Here is an 8,530-nt window from a genome sequence, read left to right as displayed (position 1 = left end):
ATTATAACAAAGGATGCGAAGAGCAGCACTTACCTTTTCTGTTCACTTTTCAGACACAAAGCGACAGTCACAAAGAATGCACTGCTTGTCCTTCGAGGGTCAGAAACAAACTAAACTAAGGTCCTAAGGTCCTGTCGTTGGCAGTGTTGAAATAAGGAGAAAAGGAAGGTGGGGCATCTCTCCGGGAATTACTTTATGTGGGGAGTTGAACAAACAAAATTTGAGGTATTGATCACAAGTGAACCCAAACTGTTACATCGACAGTAAAAGGCAAGGCTCTCAAAAACTGATGGTATGGTGTGGTTTATGGGATGATAAGTTTGTTGCTCCATTCTTCTCTGACTCAACAGTCACTGGAGTACATTATCTCAGGATGTTGGGTGATGAAATGATACCAGAACTTCATGGTATCGGCTATCCAGAGTGGTTTATGCAAAATGGGGCCTGTCACGTTATGTTTGGCTCTTTAATATTGTAATCCGACGGAATGAAAATTCAGCTATCTTTCCTCTATATGTATCTTTATAAAACGGTTTCCAGTGTATCAAACTTTAACTATTTTGGTGCGCATGCATCAATCCACTTTCACCTCCTACTTGTATGCTCGAGGAGAGGGGGATGGTCGTGGAAATGATGGTTGGAACGTGATGTCAGTTGGGGACTTGGCCTGATACAGGTCATTAAGAGGGCAAAATCAACTCAGTTGGAGAGATCAACCAACTGAAACTTGACCTTTGCTATGTGATAAGTATACACTGGAAACTTGGAGATTGTGATTGTGAGATGAGTTATGTGTGGGTTAGCAGATTTTAACATTCCAGCTCAGCCACGCAGCCGACAAGTACACACCATGCAAAACAGCTGAATTAGAAGCAATGGCTTTGCTTGAATACGGAGCTCGACATCAAACCAAATTGTAACTCAACTTGTTAGACGATCGAATTTGCATAGGAAATAGTGGACAACAGTGAACTTCAAAATGGAAATGTCAACATGTGGTTACTTGACAAGTGAAAAGCAGATAAAGTTTTTATACAACAACAACACACAGTACAAAAGTGAAACTAATAATTAGTAAGTTACCCCAGTCTACTTCGTAACAAACTAAGTGATTTAAACAAGTGCTCTACAAATTGCTTCTTACACAACGATTCAGTGTTTTTAGTATTATGAAGTTCTTAACGTCAGTATTCATGTTTTATATAAAAACAAAGAAAGAACAGTTATAACCGCTCTATTCAACGGCAAGACACTATAGAACTCAAATGACAGAACAACAAAAGCGACCAAACAAGTGTTCTTTTATAAAAGTTTTTATATTTTATATTGTTGTTATATTAAGTTTTATATTGCATTTTAGAAATTGATTGATATTAAGTAAGCTTAGTATTACTATTAGCACTAATTACCAGTAGACACACAAGTACAAGCGACATCCATAAATGTTTCACACACTCAATCACGAAAAGGAAGTTCACAGAACACACACACCAATGGCTAGGTTTTCAATCATTTACAAACTTAATAGCTAATTTATGATTATAATGCATCTGAAGATGATACAAAAAATAGTATCGAAAACGTTCATGTAAAAATCTTACTCATGTAAATGATTATTGTAGTAGATAAGCATTGGCGGCTTAATAAAAGTGTTACACATTAAATTATAGCAGCTTATCGGTAACAAAACAAAAATGAAATTGAGATTTTAACAGATATGTAAAAAGGGGCTGCCGCTGAATGAAATAATTTGGTTATTTATTTTTCTGAAAGTTTGCTGTTTATTCTATTTAAGAGAAAGATATAATGTTTCAGACGGCAGTGGTTTAAAGACGCAGCTGTTTAATGTTGAACAAATGGTCAAATATGCGACATTGTGTACGAGATCATACTGCTGTGATGACTTCCTCATGAGGCTTTGTTCTTCTAACGCCAGATCGTTGCAACGAACGGACGTGTTTTTACATAGCTCTGCGACGACTAGGTTTACTTAATCGAGTCAGTTAAATAAGTGTGTCACTGTGTGGTTCGCATGTAACTGCTAAGGCAACATGCGGCCAACCAAAGATACGTGCAAGAAATGTTCGTCAGCTGTCCAAGGCAGGAATCTGAAGTGTATTGGGCCGTGTGGCTTACGATTCCACCTTGACTGCCTCAAATTTGGAGATGCAGAATATGAGGCTTTTATGTCGGGTGGATCCTCAGTCTTTCGGTGTGAAGACTGCTTAACAACAGCAAGGTCAACGAGGGGTGACACCACACCAATTCGAGCCAGCCCTCAACCAGGATCTTCTCATCAATCCCCGGTGAGTGATCTAACTTCCATCGAGAAGACGCCAACCAAAAAAATTTTGTCTCCAGAGAGGTCAATATGTCTGCCAGAGATCAGCAATGCTGAATCTCTAGCACTGCAAATAGAGACAGTGCGACTCAACACGCAAAATATTGTTGAAACTTTAAATCTAGTTCTGGGATATGTAAAAAACCTGGAAGCAGACATAAAAGATTTAAAAAATGAAAATTATCAACTTAAGAGTCAATTGTCTTTGCTAGCAGGTGACAAGATCGGCAAGGTCACGGAATCACCAAGAATTCCAACTATCTCCCAGACATCTTTCAGTGCTGTTGTTGCAAAAGCCTCAACTTGTAAACAAAGTCAGCGCAATACTACACTGGTGAGCGCTGGAATTTCAGCTAACGCTGCAAATTCTTCGGCCTCCGACATTGCCTGTAATCTTGCCACATCTAGCAAAGACAAGCAAAAAAACGAGGGCACAGCTGCAAACCAAAACAAGGTCCCTGCTCCTAAAGTAAACAGTCAGACTTCTGATGAAACAGAATGGATCACGGCGGGAAAGAATGGATCAACGAGAAAGAATAAAAAAATTGTAGTCGGGAACAAATCAATTCCCAATGATAAGGAACTAAAAACGGTTCCCAAAAAAGGATATCTATTTGTATCTAGACTAGATCCTACTACTACAGTGGATAGCTTGGAATCATGTGTGAAAGAAAGTTTCCCGGAGGAACAATGCGAGCCCCTGAAATCAAAATTTCCTAATTCATATGCATCTTTCAAAATTACAATTAACTCCGATAATATTGTTCGAGCTTTGGACACTAATATCTGGCCTCAAGGGGTTCTGGTCACTAGGTTTTTTCAAAAGAGACGCCCCCAAACACAAACTACATAAAAACCAATTCCAGATCGTTAAACAATGACGAAAGTGAAAAAACAACAATAAATGTTTTATATCTTAATATACAGGGCTTGAATAACAAAATTAATCTCCTGGAAACTTTTTTCAACTTAGACATCTATTCATTTTTATGTTTTACGGAGCATTGGTTGCGTGATTATAATATTGACTATATAAATTTCGATGGCTTTACATTAGGTGATTATTTTAAAAGATCCAAGCATATTCATAGAGGATCGGCTATTTTTGTTAAAATCAACTTAGAATTCAAACCAATGGAATTAAATGAATTAAAAATAGAATTTCACTTCGAATGTTCAGGAGTAATGATTGATTCATTTAAATTGATAATTATTTGCATTTATAGATCTCCTAGCGGTTCTTCAAATATTTTTTTAATACAACTCGAAAAGCTTCTTCAAATACTCACAAAATGGCACAATTACACAGTAGTAATCGGAGGAGACCTAAACTCTGACTTTGATGTCTTAACAGATAAACAACCGTACTTGACGTATTAAATCTATTAAGGCAATATAATTTCTATCCAGGAAATTATACTCCTACGAGAGGAAAAGCTTGCCTTGATAACATTTTTATAAATAGTCAGCAGGAAACAGACAACATTCTGGTAAATAACTTCCCATATTCAGACCATTCTGCTCTTACATTGAAATTACATATTCAATTGAGAAACGAATATAAACAACCTCAAATGGTTAAAAAACTTTTTTTACCACGGAAAGAGTAATGGAATTCTGTTATAATATAAACAATATTGATTGGGAATCCCTCTTTAATGTTAAAGACCCAATAGCTGCTCAAATTTTTAATACATTTTTAAATTTATTATTAGAATATTTTAATTTAACTTTCCCAATCAAGAAAGTAAAACTGAATAAAAGTAAAAAACAACCAAACAAATGGTATTCAGAAGAATTAAAACAGATGAAAACCCAACTACTAATACTACATCACATCAATAAGGTGACAGATCTGCCCATGGCTAAAAATAAATTAAATGAAATTAAGAAACAGTACAGAAGCCAATTAACTCAAGCAAAACTGGATTATAATACCAAATTAATCGTAAACTCCGATAACAAGTGTAAAACTGCCTGGAATCTCATAAATAGAGAAAGATCCAGTAACACTCAAAATCATACAAAGAATCATAATATATCGCTGGAAGAGTTCAATGAATTTTTCATTGACTCAGTGGACATAATCAAATTCAGAATTCAATGCTCTGAACTATCTCCAATGGATATACTAAACAGAAATAACAAAATCTCCTGTACTTTTAAATGGAAAGATGTCACCACCGAGCAGGTATGGGATACAATAAATACCTTGAAAAAATCAAATTCAAAAGACGTTTATGATATGTCAAATGATTTTTTAAAAAAAGTTAAAAATTCCATATATATTCCTCTAACACATATGATCAATATTTGTCTACAGCAAGGCATATTTCCCGATCAACTAAAAATTTCGAAAGTAATCCCAATATATAAAAAAGGCAATAGAACAAGTTCAAGTAGTTACAGGCCAATCTCTATCATTCCTGCGTTATCTAAGGTATTTGAATATGTAATTTTCAATCAAATTTATGATTATTTTGAAAATTCAAATCTCTTTAGTACTAACCAATTTGGCTTTAGGAAAAGTAAATCAACAAATGATGCAATTGAGCTTTTAATAACGGAAATTTTAAGAAATTTTGAAAATAGGTCTCCAGTTAATGCTACATTCTGCGATCTCACTAAAGCTTTCGATTGTGTTGATCATAATTTAATTTTATGAAAATTAGAATTTTATGGTATTCGAGGAAACACACTAAATATTTTTAGAACCTATCTTCATGGGAGAAGTCAATTAGTTGCTATAGGTGAAAATTGGTCAAGTCTCACCACTACACATTATGGGGTTCCTCAAGGGTCAATAATTGGTCCCCTATTATTTTTAATAGCAATAAATGATCTTCCAGAATTCATTAAAGCAATAACAATTATGTATGCAGATGACACTACTTTCCTATGTTCTTCCTCTGCTCTATATCAATTACATGCTCTCAACAACGACACTCTATCACATATGGCTTTATGGTTTGAATCTAATGGCTTCTTGCTTAATCAAGAAAAAACCATCAACTTAACTTTCAGCCTAAACTATCTAATAAATAAGGACAACAAACTCAACTACACAAAATTTCTGGGACTTTTTATAGACTCCAGTTTAACATGGGATAAGCACATCGAGTACATATGCACAAAGCTATCAAGAGTTTTATATTTGCTAAAGAAATTATCTACTTGCATTTCTCAAAATTATTTAAGATGTGCCTACTTTTCTTTCTTTCAGTCGATATGCCCTAATTTTCTGGGGAAATGGAACCAAAATTGGAAGCGTCTTGATTTTACAAAAGAAGGCCATTAGAATTTTATGTAAATCAAATTATCTGGAACATTGTCGGCCACTTTTCAGACAATCACGGATTTTAACAATCATAAATCTGTATATATATGATCTAGTACTTTACACTAGACAAAATATCGACAATTACTCATTAGTGGCCAATATACATGATCATGAAATTAGAAATACTCAACAAATTAATATTCCATATTGTAGATTACACAAGAGCAATACAAACTTTTTAATTATGGGGATGAAATTATATAATAAGCTCCCAAGTCAATATTATAAATTACCAATCAACAGTTTCAAAACTAGATTTTACAATTGGTTATTAAATAATCCCTTTTATTCTGTTGCTTAGTTTTTCAACACAAATTTGTATGACATTGTATTTTAATAAATAAGTTTTAATTGCAATTTAGTTAGTTTTCTTCAATTTAAAAATTTAAAATTATTTCATGTTTTCATTGTATTACTTAAATTTTACTGTTTCTGTTATTAGTGTTTTTGTAAATGTATTTATATGTCTTTTTTTCAATGTATTCTGACGAAGCCTAAAACTCTATGTCTAATGGCCAAATAAATTGAATTGAATTGAATTGAATTAAACTTGAGAGGGGGCCTCCCGAAGAATATTGGCGTTGTCCATTATGTGGATCTCTTCTCCGAAAGAAGCCTGATTATATAAATCAAGACGAGGATTATGGAGAGAATTCTGGACAGGGTTCTGGAGATGAATCAGAGGTATTGTAATTTTGGATTTTTTCTTTCTCTGAATTTATTTGGTTTTCAAAGTTTCCTTACTTAAACACTAGTGTAGTGAGGCAATGTTACATTGGTAGCAGAGCGTACAGAGTTTATTTTGTATTATTTGTAATGTATTTTTTTATTTTGTTGAAATGTTAATTTGTTATTACTTGGTGATTTTTATATTTTGCAATATGCCTCTTGCAACCTTACATGCATTACGAAAAGAAGAACTTATATGGGAAATTTTATTCAGAATCCCATACTACCCGGCTGGGCGTTTTGATCGCCGCCGCTCTTGTTACTGCGTTGGAAGTTGGTGCGGACCGCGGCGACAACGACGTGACCTTCGTTGGATTCAGCTGCCAGCTGAGGCCAAGGGGCCCGGCGAGAAGTTAACGGAGAGACGGTGTGCCTACCCACCGGTGTTCTGACAAGTCTGTCCACCTAGCGGTGTTAACTGGGAGACTTGTCAGGATTGCAGCTGCCACTCACTGCCCGACTGGGTTGATTGCGTGGTAGCAGCTGAACCGCACCAGGCCGTTGTGCATTTAGATTTTCTTTCTACTTCACCTTGCGGCTTGACCAGTAAATAGAAGCAGTCTGAAAGAGCAGCATTGGCGACTGGCCCTTCTTAGGGCCAATTGCAAAAGAGGTCTTATTGTAGGCGGCCCTTGTTAGGGCCACTACGTAAGTGGTAATCACTAGTGAGAGACATGTGCTCTGCCAGTAGATAAACCGTGCATCACTGTTATCTTGCTGAAAATCTTTAGAGATGGGTCCTGCCCGTAAGGTGAAGGTACTTGTTACCGATCATAGGGCTGAGACTAACGGACAAACGATATCACCAGTAGCGACTAGGACCAAAAAGTCTAGGACTGGCCTAGAAAGCAGGACAAAACTGCCAGTCTCAGTGAAGCCGAGGAAGAAATTGAGCTCTCCGATGTCGTCCCCGGCATCAGAAAGTACTGCACATTCTGGAAGTGTGCTCTCACCGGCAGCTTCAGATGTGTCAGTAGGGACATCATCCTCGCCCTCGGTTGGCGAAGTGTCCCCAAGTATGAGGAGGGCATCTAGTGTGTCCTCCATGTCTCCAGCCTCCAGTATAGGGGAGCTAGCTGAAAATGATCCTAGAGAATTACCTGCAGATGATAGGAGACTAGCATCACGGCCTCCCACACCGCCAGTAAACAAGAGGGGTGCAGCTGCAACATGCTCACCCACTCAGCCACCAACTTTGAATCCCGTAGTCGCACCGGGAGACTATATGACAACTAGGAGGGATGACATTCCTCCAGTTATTATAGAAAACGACTACAACGGCGACCCTGTCACTGTACTGACCACGTGCCAAGACGAGACGAACCCATTGGAAATTAACTGTAAGCGACTAATGTCAGGCTTTGGCATTGACTTATTGCAATAGGGACTACACCACTCTTATTACCCATCTCCAGTGGTACAATGTACCTTTTCATTTGGTAGAGGCACAAAATGAAAAGATAATAAAGGCAGTAGTGAAGGGGCTTCATCCTAGGACGAATCCCAATACGTGACTCAGGAACTCACTAGACTCGGGTTTCCTGTAAGGAACACGGTCGTCATGTACGATAATTATCGCAAGACCCCAAATGGAATGTTTTTGATTAATCTCACTGACAACGAGAAGGCGAGATCAATACTCGACCTCACTAACCTGTTGTTTACATCCGTGAGGGTAGAAAAGTATTTTCTAAGACCCACTCCTCCTCAGTGTACTTGCTGCTGGAGGTTCGGACATACAGCAAGGCAGTGTAAAGCACCGCCTAGATGCAGAAAATGTGCCGGCCAGCATGTAACATCTGCGTGCCAGATGCCGGAGTACTACACGCGTCTGTGCATGAACTGCCAGGGGCAACACCCAGCAACGTATAGATATTGCGAATAAGAACCTCTATCAAAAGAGGCATGGCATAGGTCACACTGCCAACGCTGCTCGTCCCCGTCCTTCCCCTCCTGCTCCTCCTACAAATCTGGAAAGTTTCCCGCACCTGAGACACTCACAGGCCGCAGAACCGGAACTGAAGCACCCGCTCCCCAGGAGAACACCGTAGCGCCCTCAGAGGGCCTATGGCAAGTTGCTGGGCACAAAGGTAAGAAGGGAAAACGAACTGCAGCAAATA

The 8,530-nt window shown here is 37.7% G+C and overlaps 1 long non-coding RNA gene across 1 annotated transcript in view; it reads right to left on the bottom strand.

Annotated features, from left to right (window-relative positions):
• Nucleotides 1-8,530, bottom strand: part of LOC138700211 (uncharacterized) — a 48,987-nt gene that overhangs the window by 18,533 nt on the left and 21,924 nt on the right. The window lies entirely within an intron of this gene.

Source organism: Periplaneta americana, chromosome 5 (genome assembly GCF_040183065.1).
Source record: "Periplaneta americana isolate PAMFEO1 chromosome 5, P.americana_PAMFEO1_priV1, whole genome shotgun sequence".
Lineage (NCBI taxonomy): Eukaryota > Metazoa > Arthropoda > Insecta > Blattodea > Blattidae > Periplaneta > Periplaneta americana.
This window is presented reverse-complemented; position numbering and strand designations above follow the sequence as displayed.